At 44.2% G+C, this 22,709-nt stretch overlaps 1 long non-coding RNA gene across 2 annotated transcripts; it reads right to left on the bottom strand.

The window, feature by feature from the left end:
- Window positions 1-640: 640 nt before the first annotated feature.
- On the bottom strand, window positions 641-21,556 carry LOC135964932 (uncharacterized). 2 transcript variants are annotated; one of them, XR_010577677.1, is made up of 2 exons: window positions 21,183-21,556; window positions 641-857 (listed from the first exon to the last, which is right to left on the bottom strand). It is a non-coding gene; the product is annotated as an uncharacterized lncRNA (long non-coding RNA). The 2 variants fall into 2 exon arrangements; XR_010577676.1 differs by lacking the exon at window positions 21,183-21,556 and adding an exon at window positions 8,280-8,387.
- Window positions 21,557-22,709: the final 1,153 nt, after the last annotated feature.

The following is a 22,709-nucleotide window of genomic DNA, read 5'->3' as shown; positions in this document are numbered from 1 at the left end:
GGTCCTCCTTTGGGATGGAAGAAGTCAGGGTTAGGGCATCCGGATGTCTGCTTGAGCTTGCTGACCTCCGGCTCCTGTGTGGGTCCCAGCCCCTGCCAGCCCCTTTCTTTTCCCACAACATGCAAGGGTTTAAAGTCACAGGCCCACCAGGGCAAAGTGTCCCACTTCCCACAAAAACTTCCATTCCAAATCCTGAGTTCATCGTACCCTTCCAGGCACATGGCAGCTATTTACTGAAAGGAATCAAATAAGAAAGGGGCTTTCCCAAGCCGGGCGTGGTGGCTCACGCCTGTAATCCCAGCACTTTGGCAGGCCAAGGTGGGCGGATCACTTGAGGTAGGAGTTCGAGACCAGCCTGCCAACATGGTGAAACCCTGTCTCTACCAAAAATACAAAACTTAGCCAGGCATGGTGGTAGGTGTCTGTAATTCCAGGTACTCAGGAGGCTGAGACAGGAAAATTGCTTGAACCCAGGAGGCAGAGGGTGCAGTGATCTGCGATCGTGCCACTGCACTCCAGCCTGGGTGACAAGGGCAAGACTTCATCTCAAAAAATAAAAATAAAAATAATAAATAAAGGGGCTTTCCTGAAGAGAAGGGAAGAAGACATCCAGGGATGCCACGTGAGCCCACACGGAGTATCCCCGACCCACTCTGGGCACATGTGGCTTTATTAGGCAAACTTTAACATTCACCTTGGAAATACCGACAACTCATACAGCAAAGGAATCCAGTGGGTCTTCCTAAAGAGTCCTTTGCATGTCATTTGAGGCTTAGTTCCTACAGAATGAGCTCCACATCTTGTATTTAATCAACAGCTGCAGACTATTCTGTTTTCGGTTTTCTTCTAATGGTTTTCTAAAAAAAAAACAAAGCAACACCTGTCATTTGAAATAACAGCAATAATCATAGCAAACACATATATAATACTTATAAGGTGTGAGGCATTATTATTATTATTTTCTCTTTTTTTTTTTTTTTTTTTTTTTGAGACAGAGTCTTGCTCTGTCACCTAGGCTGGAGTACAGTGGTGTGATCTCCACTCACTGCAACCTCCACCTCCCGGGTTCAAGCGATGCTCCTGCCTCAGCCTCCTGAGTAGCTGGGATTACAGGTGCCCATCACCATGCTCAGTTAATTTTTGTATTTTTAGTAGAGATGGGGTTTCACCATGTTGGCCAGGCTGGTTTCGAACCCCTGACCTCAAGTGATCCACCCGCCTCGGCCTCTCAAAGTGCTAGGATTACAGGTGTGAGCCATTGCACCCAGCCCCCACAGTTTCCTCTTACAATCTCTGTATTTACATCAGATTTGCAGACTGTCACTCAAAATGACTCCTAGCTCCATATTCATTGGTCAGCCCAGGAAAGAGAAACAATAGATCCTTGAATTGTTAGCAACAAAGGAGGCTACCTGGCAAGAGGGAAAGGCTAGAGTCAACTGATGCCATTTGTATCATTTGCTACCAGGAAGCAAGAAGTTAGGTTTGCCAAATAAAACAGAAGACCGGGCATGGTGGCTCACGCCTGTAATGCCAGCACTTTGGCAGGCCGACGTGGGCAGATCATGTGAGGTCAGGAGTTCGAGACCAGCCTGGTCAATATGGTGAAACCCTGTCTCTACTGAAAATACAAAAACTAGCTGGGTGTGGTGGTGCGCACCTGTAATCCCAGCTACTCGGGAGGCTGAGGCAGGAGAATCGCTTGAACCCAGGAGGCGGAGCTTGCAGTGAGCCAAAATCAGGCCACTGCACTCCAGCCTGGGTGACAGAGTGAGACTCCGTTTCAAAAAAAAAAAAAACAAGAACAAAACAAAACAAGACACCGAGGCACAGTATATCCCCATTTATTTATTTATTTAGAGACAGAGTCTCACTCTGTCACCAGGTTGGAGTGCAGTGGCACGATCTCAGCTCGCTGCAAGCTCCGCCTCCTGGGTTCAAGCGATTTTCCTGCCTCAGCCTCCTGAGTAGCTGGGACTACAGTTGTGTGCCACAGTGCCCAGTTAAATTTCGTATTTTAGTGGAGGTGGGGTTTTACCATGTTGGCCAGGATGGTCTCAATCTCTTGACCTCATGATCCACCTGCCTTGGCCTCCCAAAGTGCTGGAATTATAGGCGTAAGCCACTGCGTCCGGCCATCCCTATTCTTTGTCCTGTTCAGAAACATGTCCCCAGTCATTCCATGGACAGCAAACTATGGTCATTTCCGGCTTCAAAGACTCACACTAACAACTCCTTAGACTTTTGATTAAATATGGCGGGTTTAACAAACACCTAATAAATCTAACAAAATGTTAATAATAAAGTGTCAGGGATAGAAAGGTAAAATGTTGGAAAGACCAATGAATGATATGTTAATGTCTCTTTAGATGAATAAAAAAATGGATGGATGAGATATTACGCAGAATTGAGAACTCAACCATCTAAATGTCTGCAGAGAAAAAAGAATTATTTTTCCCACTTACCCCCACCAGAGCCCCAGAGAGCATCATGTTTTGGAATCACCAACTAATATGGAAGATTGTATTAGGCACAGAACTGAAAAGATGGATATTAGATGAAAAGACTACATACACAGGCCAGGCATGGTGACTCATGCCTGTAATCCCAGCACTTTGAGAGGGCGAGGTAGGAAAATCATTTAAGTCCAGGAGTTCAAGACCAGCCTGGGCAATATTACAAGACCCTATCTTTACAAAAAAAATTTTAAACATTAACCAGGCCTGGTGGCACACACTTGTAGTCCCAGCTATTTGGGAAGCTAAAGTGGGAGGATTACATGAGACTGGGAGGTCCCCACTGCAGTGAGTGATGATCACATCACTACACTCCAGCCTGGGCAACAGAGCAAGATCCTGTCTCAAAAAACAAAAAGACTGCATACACAATATAGGTTGTCTCCTTTTCCTTATATATCCAGACATGATATGATACCTACCCACCCACCCACCCTAACTCCATCCCACACACATAGGAAACAAGATATTATTGTCAATCTGAGTCTCTAGATTTAAAGGGGCCTGTGGTATACCTACCACAGAGGACCCAAACCACAAACATTACTGGGAAATTCCAGAACCGAAAAAGATAAAGAGAAGATCCTAAAATTTTCTAGAGAGGAAAAAAATACACAACAGTTTACATAAAAAGTATCAAGAATCAAAATGGCTTTGAATCTCTTCATAACAATAGCAGAAGCTATAGATCAACGGATTAGTTTTTGATCTTCAAAAAACCCAAGGGGGCTTTGTTTTTTGACTTCAAATTCTATATCCAGCCAAATTATGAACAAAGTATAAAGATAGGGGGAAAAAAAAAAAAAAGGTCTTTTCGTGTGCTGGGCGTGGTGGCTCACACTTGTAATCCCAGCAGTTTGGGAGGCTGAGACAGGTGGATCACTTGAGGTCAGGAGTTTGAGACCAGTCTGGCCAACATGGTGAAACCCTGTCTCTACCAAAAGTACAAAAATTAGCCGGGTGTGGTGGCACGTGCCTATAGTCCCAACTACTCCGGAGGCTGAGGCAGGAGGATCACTTGAACCCAGGAGATGACGGAGGTTGCAGTGAGTCGAGATTGCACCACTGCATGCCAGCCTGGGTGACAGAGTAAGACTCTGTCTCAAAAAAAAAAGATATTTTCACATATTTAAATCCACAAGTATTTTACCTTTCATACACAAGTGTGTATGACATACAGAATGATGTTCTTTGGAAAAATAAGAGAGAAAGCAAGAAACAGAAATTATAGAAACCAGAGAACGCAACACAGGATGACGGCTGTATGGGAGCCATAGTGAACAACCAATTCAGGTTAGACTATGAGGAGAGAAGTCTCCAAGAAGAAGATCTCCTGGATAAAACAAAACAAAACAAAATCGATGTACTTGTATGAAAAATAGAATCAAGAGGCATATTACAGAGCTATTGGAGTATTTAGAATTAATGATTGCACAAATATTAAAAAAATATTGAGTCAATAACTCCAGGAACATTTAGGGACTTTGCATGATGATATCTTGTAATACAAAAAGCCAAGTTAAAAAAAAATAAAATTCCAGGAACATTTTAAAATTTTAAATAAGAAAAGGAACATATGCTCTTCTACTTACCTCAGCCAAAAAATAAAAAACATTTACATAGTCATAATAATGTGAATTCCAAATATTGATTTACCCAAAACTTATGATATAAGTTAGGAAGAATGAGAAGTCGGGACAGCAATGGGGTAAGAAAGCCAAATCCTCATCTAGGATAACAGATGATTACATTTCAAAATGGATTCAGTGAAACATGGTGCTATAAACACATTACTAAGAATGACGGAGAAAAATGCCATAGGGGACAGTTTTGAAGTAGATATCATTAGAAAGCAGGATTCCAGCTGGGAAGGCCTGGGAGACGGGTCTTAAAGGTTTTTTTTTTTTTTTTTTTTAATATGTTTGTTTCTTTTTCTTTGAGATGAAGCCTCACTCTGAGGCCCAGGCTGAAATGCAATGGTGCAATCTCGGTTCACTGCAACCTCCACCTCCTGGGTTCAAGCAATTCTCCTGCCTCAGCCTCTCAAGTAGCTGGGATTACAAGTGTGTGCCACCACGCTCGGCTAATTTTTGTATTTTTAGTAGAGACAGGGCTTTGTTGTGTTGGCCAGGCTGGTCTCAAACTCCTGATCTCAAGTGATCCGCCCTCCTCAACTTCCCAAAGTGATTGGCTTACAGGCGTGAGCCACCACGCCTGGCCAAGGGGCTTAAAGCTCTAAACTACATTGATGAGTTACTTTGAAACAAATTTAAATTAATTCACTTTAAATCATAGCTATCATAGCTAGACTTTCCAGGTGTCTAGGGTGGCAGATGACATGTTTTTGTGTTTGCTAAGACTTGTAGAGGTCACTACCCGTAGTAATGGGTAGTAGATCACTACCTATCTAATTGTTGATGTACTTAGGAAAAAAAAAAAACCACAGCTTTAAAATGAGCTATTTTTGTAATGACTGTATTTTTTGTTTACTTTCCCCTTCGCATTTATAAAATTATAACATTTAGAATTGGAAGAGACAGGAGATTGAATTAAGATGGTTAACTGAGCACAGATGCTTAAAAATGACAGAAAAGAGATTACAAGTTTAAAATAATAAACCCATAATAGGGCTGGAGAACAGGAAGGGGTATTCTTGGAGGACCAGAAATAAGAAGGAATATCTAAATAAGGGAAGGCAAGCAGGGTTGGTTCATAGAGGAGGCTGTTTTTCTGAAAGCAAACGACTGTTGTAGAAGGAGAAAGTCATTCTGGAATGCTCCAAGCCTCCAACCCCAAGCTGGAGGTACAGATTGTGAGGAGTAAGAGGGGAGCCTGGAGGCAAACCTGGAGTTAACTGGCTTGGGACATGCATTAGGAGCAGCCAGATGAGATAAGCTGCGACCTCTCCTTGCCAAGTGGAGGTGTCTGCCCTTGGGTAGAAGCAATGAATGTGAGCTTTGGAAGAAGCCTTGCAAACACTCAGAAATAATGGGGAGTCCCCATATCCAGGAGACTGACTACGGGTATAGCCCACTTGACAGTAGGTATAACTCACCCCTTCTTGAGAATGCTGGGAAGCAGAGAAAGCACTCTAGACAGGCTCTAAGGACATGCCAGCCATCACATGAGTTCACACCTAAGAATGGGCATCATTTTTTAAAAAACCAATATCCTGAAGAGTGATATCAAACTCAATAAGCAGAAGCTCGTTTTTTCTGAGGACACAGAATTAATATCCGCAGAGAGATACAAGAGAATATTACATCCCTGAAACTGAACAGGATTTTTTTTTTTTTTTTTAATAGAGTCTCACTCCATCATCCAGGCTGGAGTGCAATAGCATGATCATTGCTCACTATAGCCTTGAACTCTTGGACTCAAGCAGTCCTCCCACCTCAGCCTCTCAAGTAGCTGGAAGAGCTAAAGACAAGTGCTACTATGCCCGGCTAATTTTTTTTTATTTTTTATTTTGTAGTGAGAGGATCTTACTATTTTACCCAGGCTGGTCTCAAACTTCTGGTCTCCAGTGATCCTCTCACCTTGGCCTCCCAAAGTACTGGGATTACAGGCATAAGCCACCATGCCTTGGCCATTTTTTTTTTTTTCCCCCTAAGTGATTAGAGACATAGAAATCAAAACCACGGCCAGGCGCAACGATTGATGCCTGTAATCCCAGCACTTTGGGAGGCCGAGTGGGTGGATCACTTGAGGTCAGGAGTTCAAGACCAGCCTGGCCAACATGGTGAAATCCTCTTTCTGCTAAAAATATAAAAATTAGCCAGGTGTGGTGGCGCATGCCTGCAGTCCCAGCTACTCTGGAGACTGAGGCAGGAGCATCGCTTGAACCCGGGATGCAGCAGTGAGCTAAGATTGTGCCAACTGCACTCCAGCCTGGGCAACAATGGTCAGAACGATAATCTTTCAGATCTCATTTGTATTTTCCTTCCTACTGCATTATTGACCATCTCTGTGTTGACAGGGAGCTCACAATCTTATCAGTCTACTCTATTGTTGGAGAGCTCTAATTTAAAAGTTTAACAGTTCTCTTGTATTTTGAATTTTGTCTCCTTGCTCTTAAACCCACTGGTCCTGGCTCTACCTCTACAGCAAAACTAAGTCTGCTTCCTCTTCTACAGGAAAGCTTTTCAGATATTTGCAAACACTTTTGATGTCTGTCTCCTTAGTCTTCTTGTCTCTGACCCAAATAGTCAATTCATTGAACTGTTTTTCACCTGACAGCTTCCGAATGCTTTGTTCTTCTTTTTTTTTTTCTTTTTTTTTTTTTAATTTTTTTTTTTTTAATTTTTTATTTTTTTTTTGAGACGGAGTCTCGCTCTGTCGCCCGGGCTGGAGTGCAGTGGCCGGATCTCAGCTCACTGCAAGCTCCGTCTCCCGGGTTTACGCCATTCTCCTGCCTCAGCCTCCCCAGTAGCTGGGACTACAGGCGCCCGCCTCCAAGCCCAGCTAGTTTTTTGTACTTTTTTGGTAGAGACGAGGTTTCACCGTGTTAGCCAGGATGGTCTCGATCTCCCGACCTCGTGATCCGCCCGTCTCGGCCTCCCAAAGTGCTGGGATTACAGGCTTGAGCCACCGCACCTGGCCGCTTTGTTCTTCTGACAACCTTTCCCCTGAGCTCTTTTTAGATTATCTCCAGTACCTGGGATAGAAACAACCTGTGGCAGATCTGGAAGTGCACATATTTTGGATGTGGCCTAAATTTTCCACAGTGGTATTATTATTATTATATAATTATTATTATTATTATATTATTATTACTGAACCACTATTAATAATAACATCTAAGCAGACATGAGTGGTGGTGCTTTCCTTGAAGAAACGCAGGGAATGAGTAGACTGTTTCTTCAATGTTTAATGTTAGGTTCATCTATTTAGTAAATAGTTATTAACCACGAGCTACAATCCAGAGATGGTGCTGGGTGCTATTGGAGCTTCCAAAATGAATGAGGTATAGTTGCTGCCCTGAGGAAGTTTATAGTTTAGCAGGAAACTTAACAGACACATATAAATAAACCTCCAATGTAGAAAGTAGTACAGATGGTAGAAGAGTACAGATATAGAGCTATGGGATCCAAAGGAGATGCATCATCTAAAAGCAGAAATGTTTCCTGATAAACAATATCTCAGAAGGCTGGAGACAGGCTGGGCACGGTGGCTCATGCCTGCAATCCCAGCACTTTGGGAGGCTGAGGCAGGCAGATCGCTTGAGATCAGGAGTTTAAGACCAGCGTGGCCAACATGGTGAAACCCCGTCTCTACTAAAAATACAAAAATTAACAAGGTGTGGTGGTGCACACCTGTAGTCCCAGCTACTTGGGAGGCTGAGGTGGTTGGATCGCTTGAACCCGGGACGTGGAGGTTGCAGCGAGCTAAGATCATGCCACTGCACTCCAACCTAGGTGACAGAGCAAGACCGGCTCTCAAAAAAAAGGAAAGCTGGGGATGGCGTTCCTGCTGCCCAGACTCCTTGCTTGGACTTGGGTTATCTCTTTGCCCAGCTTTCTCTTCCCATCTTCTTCTCAGTTCCAGAGCTCTGTGCGTGTCTCTGTTTGGTCTTATTGTTCCCTTCTGGGCTTAAAGATGGGCTGAGATGCCTAGCTGGAAGAATCAGCCTAGGGCTGAGCACAATCGCTTATGCCTGTAATCCCAGTACCGAGGCAGGAAGATCTCTTGGACCCAGGAGTTCAAGATCAGCCTGGGTAACATAGCAAGACCCCATCTCTACAGAAAGTTTTACAAAAGTACCTGGGTGAGTGGTGCTTCCTTATAGTCCTAGCTGCTTTGGAGGCTAGGGTAGGAAGATTGCTTCAGCTCAGAAGTTTGAGTCCAGCCTGGACAACATAGCAAGATCCTGTTTAAAATTAAATAAATAAATAAAAGGTTAAATGGTAAATTTTATATTATGTATATTTCACCTCAATTAAAAAAAAAAGAATCAGCCCATCCTTGGCCCTTAGATATTACAGAATTCAATTTCTCACCCCTTTTCCTGGCTTTGACCCACAGCTTCACCCCTCCTTCTAAGGACTGGGTTGCATTGGAGCTACTCCTGACGTGGGCCTGCCTCATGGCTGCAGTGATGATGATGAAAGATTAGCTAAGAGAAAACTATGTTCCCAGAGCGGGGACTTGTCTTTAGCAGACACAGTCAACAGTCTAAAGCTAGAACCCTCCAGGGCAAGGCTCACATTCTAGTCAGGGCTCATCTTCCCATAAACTTGTATGTAGCAGGCTCATTAATTAACCAGGTTTGTTTGGTTCTAGTCTAGACTGGGGCTGACATGGAAAATCCTCATCCCCATCCCTGCCAATCTCGCCACTGTCACAAAAGCACTTTTTTTTTTAGACAGGGTCCCACTATGTTGCCCAGGCTGGTCTTGAACTTCTGGGCTCAAGGGATCCTCCTGCCTCGGCCTCCCAAAGTGCTGGGATTATAGGAGTGAGCCATTGCACCTGGCCGGAAGCACTTCTTATTTTTTATTTATTTATTTTTAACTATAGAGACAAGGTCTCACTCTGTCACCCAGGCTGGAGTGCACTGGTGTGATCATACCTCACTGTAGCCACTAACTCCTGGGCTGAAGCCATCCTTCACCTCAGCCTCCTGAGTATATGGAACTATAGGCACACATCACCATGCCCAGCTCATTTCTTATTGTTTATAGAGACAGGGTCTTACTATGTTGCCCAGGCCAATCTCGAACCCCAAGAACTCAGGCGATCCTCCTGCCTGGGCCTCCCAAAGTGTTGGGATTACAGGTGTGAACCACTGTGCCCCAACCTGGAAGCTCATTTAGAAGGAGGCTCTTTCCTGGGTATTTCTTCCTCCGTTGCCAGGACAGGACCTCATACTTAGGGTAGGCAGCCTCAGGACCTGGTGCTAGAGTTTCCAAATTGGTGACCAAGCCAATAGACTGAAGTATTGTGTCATAAAGAGTGCTCCATTCATTGATTTTGACAAGCGTTGTTTAATTTTAATTATTCATGATGCTTTATAGTCCACTAGAGACTGCCCACAAGTCCTTCAATAGGAAGCAATCCAGAAGAGTAACCAGAGAACTTGGTCTGCCTCTCAACTGTCAAATCCTTTTTTTTTTCCTTTGTAGAGACAGGGTCTCATTCTGTCCCCCAAGCTGCAGTGCAGTGGCACAGTTATAGTTCACTGCAGCCTCAAATTCCTGGACTCAAAGGATCCTCCCACTTCAGCCTCCTGAGTAGCTGGGACTTCAGCCCTGTGCCACCATATCCTGCTAACTTTTAAATTATTTTGTAAAGATGGGGTCTTTCTATGTTGTCCAGGCTGGTCTTGAACCCCTGGCCTCAAGCACTCTTCCCACCTTGGCCTCCCAAAATGCTGGGATTACAGATGTGAGCCATGGCACCCAGCATCAAATCCCTCTTACAAAGGAAAAAGAGTCTTTTTGAGAAAGAAGAGTTATTTGTTCATTCATAAACATTTATTGATATTGACATGATAATTATATGTGTCTGATAACAGGTTTATGACAATAAATGGGTCTGTGATTGATTAAATGAAAATTCACTCCTTACAGGTCCATAAGTATTCTTTTTTTATGTGAAGACTCTTTCGCCACAGTCTTGTAGAATCCAAAACAGCTGTATCTCTGGGTATTCATGGGGGCCAGTAGTGGCACATGTGTAATTGGTTGAATTATGTCCTGGTCCCTCCCAAATTCATTTGTTGAAGTCCTCAGTACCTCAGAATGTGACAGTATTTTTGGAGATAGAGTCTTCAAAGAGATAAGAAAGTGTCCTACTCTGTTTGGACAGCAATAACCAAATACTATAGACCAGGTGGCTTATAAACAACAGAACGCTATTTCTCATGGTTCTGGAGGCTGGGAAGTCAAGGTGCTGGCAGATTTGGTATCTGGCAAGACATCTGCTTCCTGGTTCATGAGGACCACTGTGTTCTCACACAATGGAAGGAGCAAGGGTGCTCTCTGGGCTTTCTTTCCTAAGGGCACTAATCCCAATCATGAAGGCTCCACCCTTATGGCCTAATTACCTCCTAAAGTCTCCACTCCCTATAGCATCACACTGGAGACTAGGATGCCAACATATACATTCTGGGGATGGGTTGCACACAAACATTCAGTCTCTAGCATTAAGCTTAAATGAGGTCATTAGGGTGGGCCCTGATCCAACATGAATGGTGTCCTTATAAGAAGAAAAGATTAGGACACAGACACAGAGAGAAAGAAGAGTATGTGAAGGAAGACACAGGGAGAAGATGATTGTCTACAAGCCAAGAAGAGATGCATCAGAAGAAATCTACCCTAGCCAGGTGCCGTGGCTCACGCCTGTAATCCCAGCACTTTGGGAGGGTGGATCACTTGAGGTCAGGAGTTCGAGACCAGCCTGGCCAACATGGAGAAATCCTGTCTCTACTAGAAACACAAAAATTAGCCAGGCGTGGTGGCACACACCTGTAATCTCAGCTACTCTGGAGGCTGAGGCAGGAGAATTGCTTGAACCTGGGAGGCGGAGGTCACAGTTAGCCAAGAGTGTGCCACTGCACTCCAGCCTGGGCAACAGAGCAAGACTCCATCTCAAAAAAAAAAAAAAAAAAAGGAGAAGGAGAAACCAACCCTGCTGATACATTGATCTTGGGTTTCTAGCCTCCAGAATTGTGAGACAATCAATTTCTGTTGTTTAAGCCCCCTAGCATGTGGTACTTCGTTATGACAGTCCTAGCAAACGAACACACTCTATCATTGCCCAGGCTACTTCTCTTGCAATTTAATAATCCCAGTCCCTTCAGGGACATTTTGAGACAGAAATCATATCCAAAGCATTAGGACAGAACCGTTTTGATTCATGAAAGAATTGAAGAAATACACAGCTAATAAGTATTCCTAGCAACACAGTGTGCTTTAGGAAAAGAAAAAAATATGGTGGGGAGGGGGTTGGAATGTACCATGTCCCAGCTCAGCAAGCTGTCGATCTGCTAAAAAAGCATATTTGTTATTACTCACATTTCCTTCCAGTGTAGGAAGGCTCCCTGGAGCTGGCATTGCTGCATCAATGCTCAACACCCAGGAACGTGTTTACCACAGTCACCAGCAGTTCAGTCAAATTGTGCAGTCTTTTAACAAGGACCCAGATTATAATTTATATGAATACGAAAACTCTCCAACTTTAATCTCCAAAGAAGGAAGCCATTTCCAGCAGTCAGCGAATATAGGCGATCAGCGCCTTAGCTTTGTGCTCGTAAATGTCTGCCTTGTACTTCCCCTCCCTTTGAACCCTCTCCCTGCCATGCCCCACACACTCCACTAGAGCCATGGGTTCACACCACATTCCCAGCTTGGCCATGTCAAGATCCACTTTTGCTTCTCCAGGGAACATTTCTGGCTATGGTCTCCTCCTGTTGCCCTAATTTCTTGCCAGCATTTTGAACTATTTTCCCAGCTTTCCCCCTAATCTCATGAGCCTTGTGCCCACTATGCTTCTTTTTCTTTTTCTTTTTTTTTTTCAAGACACGGTCTCATCCACTCACCCAGGCTGGAGTGCAGTGGCAGAATCACAGCTCACTGCAGCCTCAACCTCCCAGGGTCAAGCAATCCTCCCACTTCAGCCTCCCCAGTAGCTGGGACTACAGGCACTTACAACCATGCTCAGCTAAATTTTTTTTTTTTTTTTTTTTGTAAAGACAGAGTTTTACCAGATTACCACTCTCCTCCACCTCCCAGAGTGCTAGGACTACAAGCGTGAGCTACAACACCTGGCCCCTGTGTGCTTCTTATAACAACCCCTCCATTCCCAATGAGACCATGACTGAGCTGCCTGACTTGTAGATTCAGTTATTCCTCTGGAGAGCGTCATCCGAATCTGACCTGCTCACCTGAACCAGGCCCATTAGTTCTCCTAGTTGATGGTTATGGTCCTGCCGGTGTTCTCCTGACCTAATACACTATCTTTCCAGACCTAGTAAGAAGTCCCTAGGCAAAGCAAGCTTTTTGCACAAATCACCTTATTACTGCCCAAAGTATGGCCAACATCTACATATTTCTCCCTTCTTCGAATCTTGTAGAAAGAATCTTTGTGCCCAACTCAATGGCAAAACAACTTCCATATTTACTGAAAGCTGGGCACAAGATTCTTCCCTGATGCTCTCTTCTATCAATATTACTGGTAGCAAGCCTACTTGGCAAACCTAAGGACCCAGTTTCCTTTCACATTGGAATTTATGTTAGATGCACCAGAAAATATCATTCACAAAATGCTCAACATCACTAATCATCAGAGAAATGCAAATTGAAACCACAATGAGGGATTATCTTACATCAGTCATAATGTCCACTGTTAATAAGTCAAAAAAGCAACAGATGTTGGTGTGGATTCAGAGAAAAGGGAACCTGATTTGGTTTGGCTGTGTCCCCACCCAAATCACATCTTGAATTGTAATCCATAATCCCCACATGTGGTGGGAGGGACCTCATGGGAGGCAACTGAATCCTCGGGGCAGTTTCCCCCATGCTATTCTCGTGATAGTAAGTTTTCACAATATCTGATGGTTTTATAAGGGGCTTCTCCCTTCATTTGGCTCTCATTCTCTCTCCTGCTGCCGTGTAAAGGTGTTTGCTTCGCCTTCTGCCTCGATTGTAAGTTTCCTGAGGCCTCCCCAGCTATGCAAAACTGTGAATCAATTAAACCTCTTTTCTTTATACATTACCCATACTCGTGTATGTCTTTATTAGCAGCATGAGAACGAATGAATACAGAACCCTTGTATACTATTGGTGGGAGGATAATTTATTACAACCTCTATGGAAAACAGTATGAGGATTTCACAGAGAACTCAAAATAGAACTACCATTCGACCCAGCAATCCCACTGCTGTGTATCTGTCCAAAAGAAAAGAAATCCTTATATAAAAAAGACACTTGCACTCGTATGTTTATTGCAGCACTAGTCACAATAGGAAAGACACAGAATCAACTCAGATGCCCATCAATGGTGGGCTGTATTTTAAAAATGTGGCGCATATAATACCATGGTATACTATGCAGCCATAAAAAAAGAATGAGATCATATCCTTGCGGCAACATGGCCGGAGCTGAAGGCCTTTATCCTAAGCAAATTAATGCAAAAACATCACACCACATCCCCAGCTTGGCCATGTCAAGATCCACTTTTGCTTCTCACTTATCAGTGGGAGCTGTAATTCTCTATAAGTGAGAAGCAGAAGTTATGTTTAATTAAGATAACTTATTCCACATGTTCTCACTTATAAGTGGGAGTGAAACAATGGGTACACGTGGGCATAAAGATGGAAACAATAGACAATGGGGACTCCAAAAGGTGGGGTGTTGGCAAAGGGATGAGGATTGAAAAACTACCCATTGAATACAATGTTCACTATTTAGATGATGGATACACTGGAAGCCCAAACCTCACCGTTATGCAATACATCCTTGCAACAAACCTACACGTGTACCCCCTGAATCTAAAATTAAAAAAAAAAACTTCACGAAATGTAAACTAAGATTGATAATGCTGCCCCCAACCTCAGCGAGAGCTCTCATTACAATCGCCCTTTCAGTTTTGGGGTGTCATCCACTGAGCCAGCTCAATGACCTTACCCTGAAATGAACCTTCTCCCAATCCCTCACCGACTGTTAGGCTAGATGACAGATTAGTTTCTATCTTGCACCCCATTTCCTTCCTCCTCCACTTAGCCACAGACATGCTGTGTCACCTCGGATTCCGGGGTGCATTTCCATGCTCTTCCATTTCTTCTCTCTGCACTTTCTTATCACACTATTTCTGCTTGTTCAAAACCAGAGCATTGTGTGCGCAGAGCTGTTTATGCCCGAGGCAACGCCAGGCCAGTATATGTTGGGAATAGCCAGGACCCTGCAGAGCCTATTATTGCCCTAAGGAATACTAATTGCCTTGCTGATAAATTGAGAAGGAAGAAAAGCCTCAAAGACAATGCCAGGCTCATTTTAGAAGAGAACCCTTCAAGCACATCTACAGAAACATCAGTCATTTAAAGAAACAATCCTTTTCTCACTCCTAAATTTGCACTTCGTTGGGCTTCATCCTCTGCTCCTCTCTTAGCCATTTAAGGATCATCCTTTAAAGGGCCTGAACAAGGCATACCCAGACAAAAATAAAATACAGAGCCCAGAATCAAGGTCTCTGCTGTTGTCAAGTTTAGGATTAGCTGAAAAAGCCCAGCCTTTCTGGTCTTGTCCCGTTATCATGAAACACCATTTTCCCAAGACATTCTTGTAATACGTCATCATTCACCAATCAGAGAGCCCAGTGGGGTGATATTTAATTCATGCCTGTCAATCACGACACAAAGAAAAGGCCTTCAGCTGGCCACCGAGAGAATCCTCTGCTGACCGAACAAAGAGTCCGCAGGGATCTGGTCCCAGCCACGAACTGCTCTCAGGAGCCAGCTCTGCCTCGCTACCAGGCCCTTGCGTGGTTTCAAAATAATTGAGGCTTTGGAGGCAGCAAGGCAGATTAAAGAGATTAAGCCGACAGAGCATCTCTGCAGCATGGTCAGGAGAGAATAAGATGGGGACTTTCATGTTTTAGCTCTTCGGTCGCAGATCAGCATGGCCTTGGCATTCGGCCTCTGCATCAAATCCAAATATTTGAATTTTAGAGTAAATTGCCATAGCTTAACCCTCTCAACCGGGGTGTGTATCAGCTCTGTGAGTTTTAAATGGATGTATCAGCAAAACCAGTGAAACCAAGTAGTTGAGATATGAATCTGGTGTACGAAAACTCAAAAAGCTTCATTTCCATGCCTTGCATTTCTCTTTGGAAGCTGGAGGGATACGAATAATAAATAATTGAAATTAAACACTTCCGTTGCAATTGTTGGTAATGCAAACACAGGATTCAAAGGCAGCAGCTGGACAATAAAGGAACAGTTAGCTCACCAAGGAGTTTTTTTCTCCCCAAAACAGTCACTGGAGAGTACAGTGTTTTTTTTCTCCCCGCCTCTCCTGTGCTAGTAATAGAATCAAAATGGATTTGTATTATATGTTGATGCTAAGTAGGGGAACTTGAGTTTATGTATCTCAGTGATGCAAAATCTAATCCCATCTTTCTCTCTATCCCAAGAACCCTTTATATTTATCCTATACCCTTTTCCTCCAACACATTTTCATATTTGTTCATTCCACCTTAAGGAAGGTAAAAATTGTTTTACTAACTCTTTGTAGCCCCCTTTTCATACATGAAAAAACAATGAAGGAATCTGGCATAAAAATTAATCAGTGGTGGGGTGGAAGAACAAAAACAAAAGCAAATGGGGTTTGGAGACAGGAAAAGCCCAGTGTTGAATCTCGGCCCTCCAATTTCTATCTCTCTGACTTTGGCAAGATGCTTAAACTCTTTGGGTGTTTTTTTGTTTGTTTGTTTGTTTTTTTTGAGACAGAGTCTCGCTGTGTCCCCCAGGCTGGAGTGCAATGGCACGATCTCCCTGCAACCTCTGCCTCTCCGGTTCAAGTGATTCTCCTGCCTCAGCCTCCCAAGTAACTGGAATTACAGACGCCTGCCATCATGCCTGGCTAATTTTTGTATTTTTAGTAGAGACAGGATTTCGCCATGTTGGCCAGACTTGTCTCGAACTCCTGACCTCAAGTGATCTGCCCTCCTCGGCCTCCCAAAGTGATGGGATTACAGGCGTGAGCCACCATGCCAGGCTAGATGCTTAAATTCTTTGATCATCAGTTTCATCTCCTATGAAGTGGAAATAATACCTATCTCACAGTAGTCTCACTGCAATTAAGTCAGATTACATAGGTGAGGGCTCCTGGCACATACTAGAAATACTTGGAAATACAGTCGTGTGTTGCTTAACAACAGGGATACCTTTTGAGACATGCATTGTTAGATGATTTCATTGTATCTTGTAGAGTGTACTTACACAAGCCTAAATGGCATAGCCTATTACACAGCTAGGCTATCTAGTATAGCCTACTGCTACAAATCTGCACTGCCTGTGACTGCACTGAATATTGTAGGCAGCTTTAACACAATGGTAAGTATTTGTGTATCTAAACATAGCAAATGTACAGTAAAATATGGTATAAAGGATAAAAGTGGTATACCTACCCGGCATGGTGGCTCACACCTGTAATCCCAGCCCTTTGGGAGGCTCACATAGGAGGATCACCTGAGGTCAGGAGTTCAAGATCAGCCTGACCAACATGGTGAAACCCCATCTCTACAAAAATACAAAAATTAGCTGGGCTTGATGGTGGGTGCCTGTAATCCCAGCTACCCCCAGCAATCCTGTAATCCCAGCTAATTCCAGGAGGCTGAGGTGGGAGAATCACTTGAACCCAGGAGGCTAAGGTTGCAGTGAACCGAGATGGTGCCACTGCCACTCCAGTCTAGGCGACAGAGCAAGACTCATTCTCAAAAAAATAAATAAGTAAATAAATAAAGTGGTGTACCTGTATAGGGCAGCAAGCAGGAATGAGCTTGCAAGACTGCAAGTTGCTCTAGGTGAGTCAGTGAGTTGTGGGTGAATGTGAAGGCCTAGGACATTACTATGCATTACTGTAGACTTACTTTGTAAACATTGTACACTTAGGCAACACTACATTTATTTAAAATTTTTTTGTTCTTCAATAATAAATTACTCTTAGCTCACTATAACTTTTTTATTTTATAAACCAGACTTTTTAAAACTTTCAGACTCTTTTGCAATAATGCTGCTTAAAACAAATACATTGTACAGCTGTACAAAAGTACCTGTCTTTTTTTTGTTGTTGAGACAGACTCGTGCTCTGTTGCCCAGGCTGGAGTGCAGTGGTACCATCTCAGCTCACTGCAACCACTGCCTCCCAGGTTCAAGCGATTCTTGTGCATCAGCCTCCCAAGTAACTGGGACTACAGGCGCCCACCACCATGATCGGCTAATTTTTGTATTGTTCATAGAGACAGGGTTTCACCCTGTTGGCCAGGCCAGTCTCAAACTCCTGGCCTCAAGTGATCTGCCCACCTCGGCCTCCCAAGCTGCTGGGATTATAGGCATGAGCCACCGTGCCTGGCCTATTTTCTTTCTTTATATCCTTATTCTATGAGCTTTTCTCTATTTTTACATTTTTAAATTTTTATTGTTTTACTTTTTAAATATTTTTGTTAAAAACTAAGACACAAACAGACGTTAGCCTAGGCCTACACGGGGTCAGGATTACCAACATCACTGTCTTCCACCTCCATATTTTGTCCCACTGGTAGGTCTTCAGGGGCAGTAACATACACAGAGCTCTCATGCCCTGTGATGACAAGGTCTTCTCCTGGAATACTTCCTGAAGGCCCTTCCCGAGGCTGTTGTACGGTTAACTTTTTAAAAATAAGTAGGAGTACAAGCTCAAATAACAATAAAAAGCATAGTATAGTAAGTACATAACCCAGTAACATAATTATCTATTAGCAAGTATTATGTACTGTACATAATTACATGCACTAAACTTTCATATGACGGGCAGTACAACAGGTTTGTTGACACCAGCATCACCACAAACACATGAGTAATGTAGTGTGCTACAACGTTAGGACAGTGACGATGCCACTAGGGGTAGGAGTTTTTCAACTGCATTGTAACCTTGTTTTTGTTTTGTTTTGGTTTGGTTTGGTTTTGAGACAGAGTCTTGCCCTGTCACCCAGGCTAAAGTGCAGTGCCACCATCTTGGCTCACTGCAGCCTCCACCTCCCAGGTTCAAATGATTCTCCTGCCTCAGCCTCCCGAGTAGCTGGGATTACAGGCACCCACTGCCACATCAGGCTAATTTTTATATTTTTAGTAGAGATGACGTTTCGCCATGTTGGCCAGGCTGGTCTCGAACGCCTGACCTCAAGTGATCTGCCCACCTCAGCCTCCCAAAGTGCTGGGATTACAGGCCGGAGCCACTTGCACATGGACAACTGCATTGTAATCTTATGGGGCCGCCCCTGTATGTGTGGTCTGTCCTGACAGAAGCATCATTATGCGGTGCATGACAGTAGTAGATTCCTCCTTAAGCCAGGAGAAGGTTTGCAGTAGAGCTGGAACTTCTGCCTCTAGCCAGGATGCCCCTGGCCCACTGGCTAGCTCGGCTGATTCTCACATCTCACTGGGTTGCTGGCATCATTCTTAAACTAGATGCTCTTGGGTCCCCTTTTTGTCCCAGCAGCAGCAGCAGCAGCAGCAGACCTTCCAGAAATTTCTCTCTTTCCTTTTATTTGCTGACCCTCGTATGGAAGCCCAGGACTGGAGAAATTTCAGGAAGAGATTAACCCTGTTAGACCCAGGGCCTTTTGTGCCCTGCATGCTCCTATAGTCTTAGGCTACAATTAAGATTCCAAAAGTGGAATATCTGCAGGAAATTTGCCTTTCAAATACGCCTGCCTTGGCCAGGCATGGTGGCTCAGACCTGTCATCCCAGCACTCTGGGAGGCCGAGAAGGGTGGATCACTTGAGGTCAGAAGTTCAAGACCAGCCTGGCCAACGTGGCGAAACCCTGTCTCTGCTAAAAATACAAAAATTAGCCAGCTGTGGTTGTGGGTGTCTGTAATCCCAGCTACTTAGGAGGCAGAGAAAAGAGAATTGCTTGAATCTGGGAGGCAAAGGGTGCAGTGAGCCTAGATCACACCACTGCACTACAGCCTGGGTGACAGAGTGAGACACCATCCTCAAAAAATAATAATAATTTAAGGCTGGGCATGGTGGCTCACGCCTGTAATCCCAGCACTTTGGGAGGCCGAGGTGGGCGGATCACAAGGTCAGGAGATTGAGACCATCCTGGCTAACACGGTGAAACCGCGTCTCTACAAAAAAAAAAAAATTAGCCAGGCGTGGTGGCAGGCGCCTGTAGTCCCAGCTACTCAGGAGGCTGAGGCAGGAGAATGGTGTGAACCCAGGAGGCAGAGCTTGTAGTGATCTGAGATCGTGCCACTGCACTCCAGCCTGGGCTACAGAGCAAGACTCCATCTCAAAATAATAATAATAATAATAATAATAACAATAATAATTTAAAAAAAATTTTTAAGTGCTTGTTTGGCCCGTTGTGGTGGCTCATGCCTGTAATCCCAATACTTTGGGAGACTGAGGCGGGCAGATCACTTAAGGTCAGGAGTTCAAGACCAACCTGACCAACATAGTGAAACCCTGTCTCTACTTAAATAAAAAATCAGCCATGCCTGGTGGTGGGTGCCTGAAATCCCAGCTACTTGGGAGGCTGAGATGGGAGAATCACTTGAACCCAGCAGGCAGAGGTTGCAGTGAGCTGAGATCATGCCATTGCACTCCAGCTTGAGCAAGAGTGAGACTGTCACACACACACAAAAAAGTATCTACCTTATAAGGTGGGAAGCAATAATGATAGCATTAAAGTTTAAAAATACAAGTTGAGGCCAGGCTTGGATTACAGGCATATATATATATATAAATTCTAGCATCTGAGAGGTTAAGTAAATATCCTAGCATCCCAGAGGATTAGGGCTCAGAGAATATGTGATTTTTAAAATTATATATATGTATGTATATACATATATATGTATACATACAAATGTCATTTTGCCTGGAGAAAAAATTATATATACACATATATAAGTAGTTTTTAAAATCACATATTCTCTGAGCCCTAACCCTCTGGGATGCTAGGGTATCTAACTTTAGATCTTCTTAGGGTTTTCTCACCCACATCCCGGGACACAGTTCCAGAGCCTTACACAGCACTGGGGCGTTGTTGGGGATAGAAGGTGGGGGATTCAAGTTCATCTTTGAGATGTCTACATGGGCCACGGGCCCCCAGTCCACATGGGCCCTTCAGTCACGCCCTCACCACACTCGGAATAAAGGAATCTTCTATTAGGCTGGGAAGTCCAGTGTGCGTGGTCTTTTTCCTTCTCTGAATTCTTGCCTCTGCCTCTTCCTAGGCCACTCCCTGGAGGTAGCTCTTATTCCCCATGGCAGGAAAGTTCCTCCCAGTCTGGTTGCCGCCTACTTCTCAGCCCACCTCTGTCCCGCTTTCACAGACATCCTCCATGGCTGCTATACCAAGAAGCCACCTGCAGCTCGCCAATCTGCCATGATCCCTCATGCCTTCTTGCGTGGCATTCCTGGCCCCTCTACCTGGAATATCTTTCCACGCCCTCCTCCCAACATATGTCAGTTGTTATTCATTCCTAAGTGAAAGTTGACTTGTCACCTCCTGCAATGAGTCATCTTTCGTGCCGTCTACAGGTTCTACATTGGCTCCTCCTCCATGCTACTTGCATAGCACATAAGCACCGTGGCACCCATTCCATTTTATTGTAATGGCCTGGGTGCATGTCTATTTTCACTACTTATCTAAACGCAATCTGAGCTTCATCTTTCTTTCTCCAGCCGCTGCCTGGCATACAGCAAGTGCTCAGTTTAGGCTTGTTAAGGCAATTTTCCTAACAGCATCCCTACCCCTTAGCCCTCTCTCCTAATCACCCTTGCCCTCTGTGCTTGAATTGATGGCAGCGCTGTCCACATTTGAGCCATTTCACTATTAATGTGACCACCAGGGGACCACAGGTTTGAATGAATGAATTACATGTTATCTCTACTAACCTCCTAATTACAGGGATCTTAGTGGTCAGCCAGTCCAACCTCCCGTTTAGCACGGAACTCACCTTATGAAGAGTCACTCCATCTCTGCTTAAATCATTCTTAATGCTCTTACATCAAGTGGACATGAGCTTGTCATAGAAAACACTAGCATGTGGGGTAAACATTAGCAAGAAAACATCTTGGTAGAAAGAGGAATCATCACTCTGTTGATGAGGACAGAGCAGTCCAGAATGATGCTGGGAAAAAAAGGGACATTCTGTTTTCAGGGGAGTTTATTTTTCTTCCAGATTGCAGGCCAGGTGAAAAGGAAGCTTGACTACCCTAATCTTGTGAGCTGTGTTCTGTGGGCTGGTTTTGGCTGAAATTCTCCAGGTGAAATGACTGGAGCCCTCTGCTCCGTCTTCGAGGAGCCTTTGTTATCTCCACAGTGAGTTTTGGACTCTAACAGTTTTTGGAGAAGAAAAAAAGAGGCGAAGACAGTGGCTCTTTGTGTCTCTCAAAGGAGGCACTGTTTCCTTGGGTTGGCACAGCCCACCGGCAACGTGCTGCCCTTCATGCCTGATGGTTTTCATGCCCGGACACACAGACTGTGTGGTACCAGCCTTCTCGCAGGACAGAAAGGATGGTTGTCTCCTGTGTTGCAAGGGTAACTTCCAAAGCAGCAAATGGGATAACCATCTGATCATGACGGTCAATAATTCATCATCCTCTCTTTTTATGTCTCCATGATGCAGGTTTAGGAGAGCACTAACAGCACTAGCATTTGCAGCCAACAGTGGTCTTGAGCTTAGAAGAAGTGGAGTTTCTAAGAATCTCTCTCATTATTTCCTCTATTTAGATTCATTATCCAAAGTTGAAAGTCAATGACACCTTAATCTTTATAAATAGCTGTCTGTTTGGTGCAACCTGAACTTGCAGAGTGATATGATTTGGATTTGTGTTCCCACCCAAATCTCATGTCAAATTGTAATCCCCGGTATGGGAGGAGAGGCCTGGTGGGAGGTGACTGGATCATGGGGGCGGACTTACCCGTTGCTGTTCTCATGATAGTGAGTGAGTTCTCACGAGAGCTGGTTGTTTGAAAGTGTGTAGCACCTCCCCCTTCTCTCTCTTCCTCCTCTTATGGTCTTGGCCTTCTGCCATGACTGTAAGTTTCCTGAGGCCTCCCCAGCCATGTCTCCTAAACAGCTCCTGAACTGTAAGTCAATTAAACCTGTTTTCTTCATAAATTACCCAGTCTCAGGTAAATTACCCAGTCTCTTTATAGCAATGTGAGAATGGAGTGATTTTGTATCATTCATTCTTTTTTCTTTTTGTAGACATGGGGTCTTGCTATGCTGCCCAGGCTGGTCTGAAACTTCTGGCCTCAAGAGATCTTCTCGCCTCTGCCTCCCAAAGCACTGGGATTACAAATGTCAGCTACCACTCTCAACCTCATTCATTAATATAGTTAAACATTTGGTGAGGACCAGCTCTGTGCCCCTGCTGTGCCTGGTAATGAGGATAAGGATCAGACAGTAACTATTCATGAAGTGTCTTGAAAACCCAGAGGAAAAGCTCCTGAAACATGGCCAGTGGGAATCATGGAA

The sequence above is a fragment of the Macaca fascicularis genome, chromosome 9 (genome assembly GCF_037993035.2).
Source record: "Macaca fascicularis isolate 582-1 chromosome 9, T2T-MFA8v1.1".
In the NCBI taxonomy this organism is placed as follows: domain Eukaryota; kingdom Metazoa; phylum Chordata; class Mammalia; order Primates; family Cercopithecidae; genus Macaca; species Macaca fascicularis.
The sequence above is the reverse complement of the archived record's forward strand: the minus strand, read 5'-3'. Positions and strand labels throughout refer to the sequence as shown.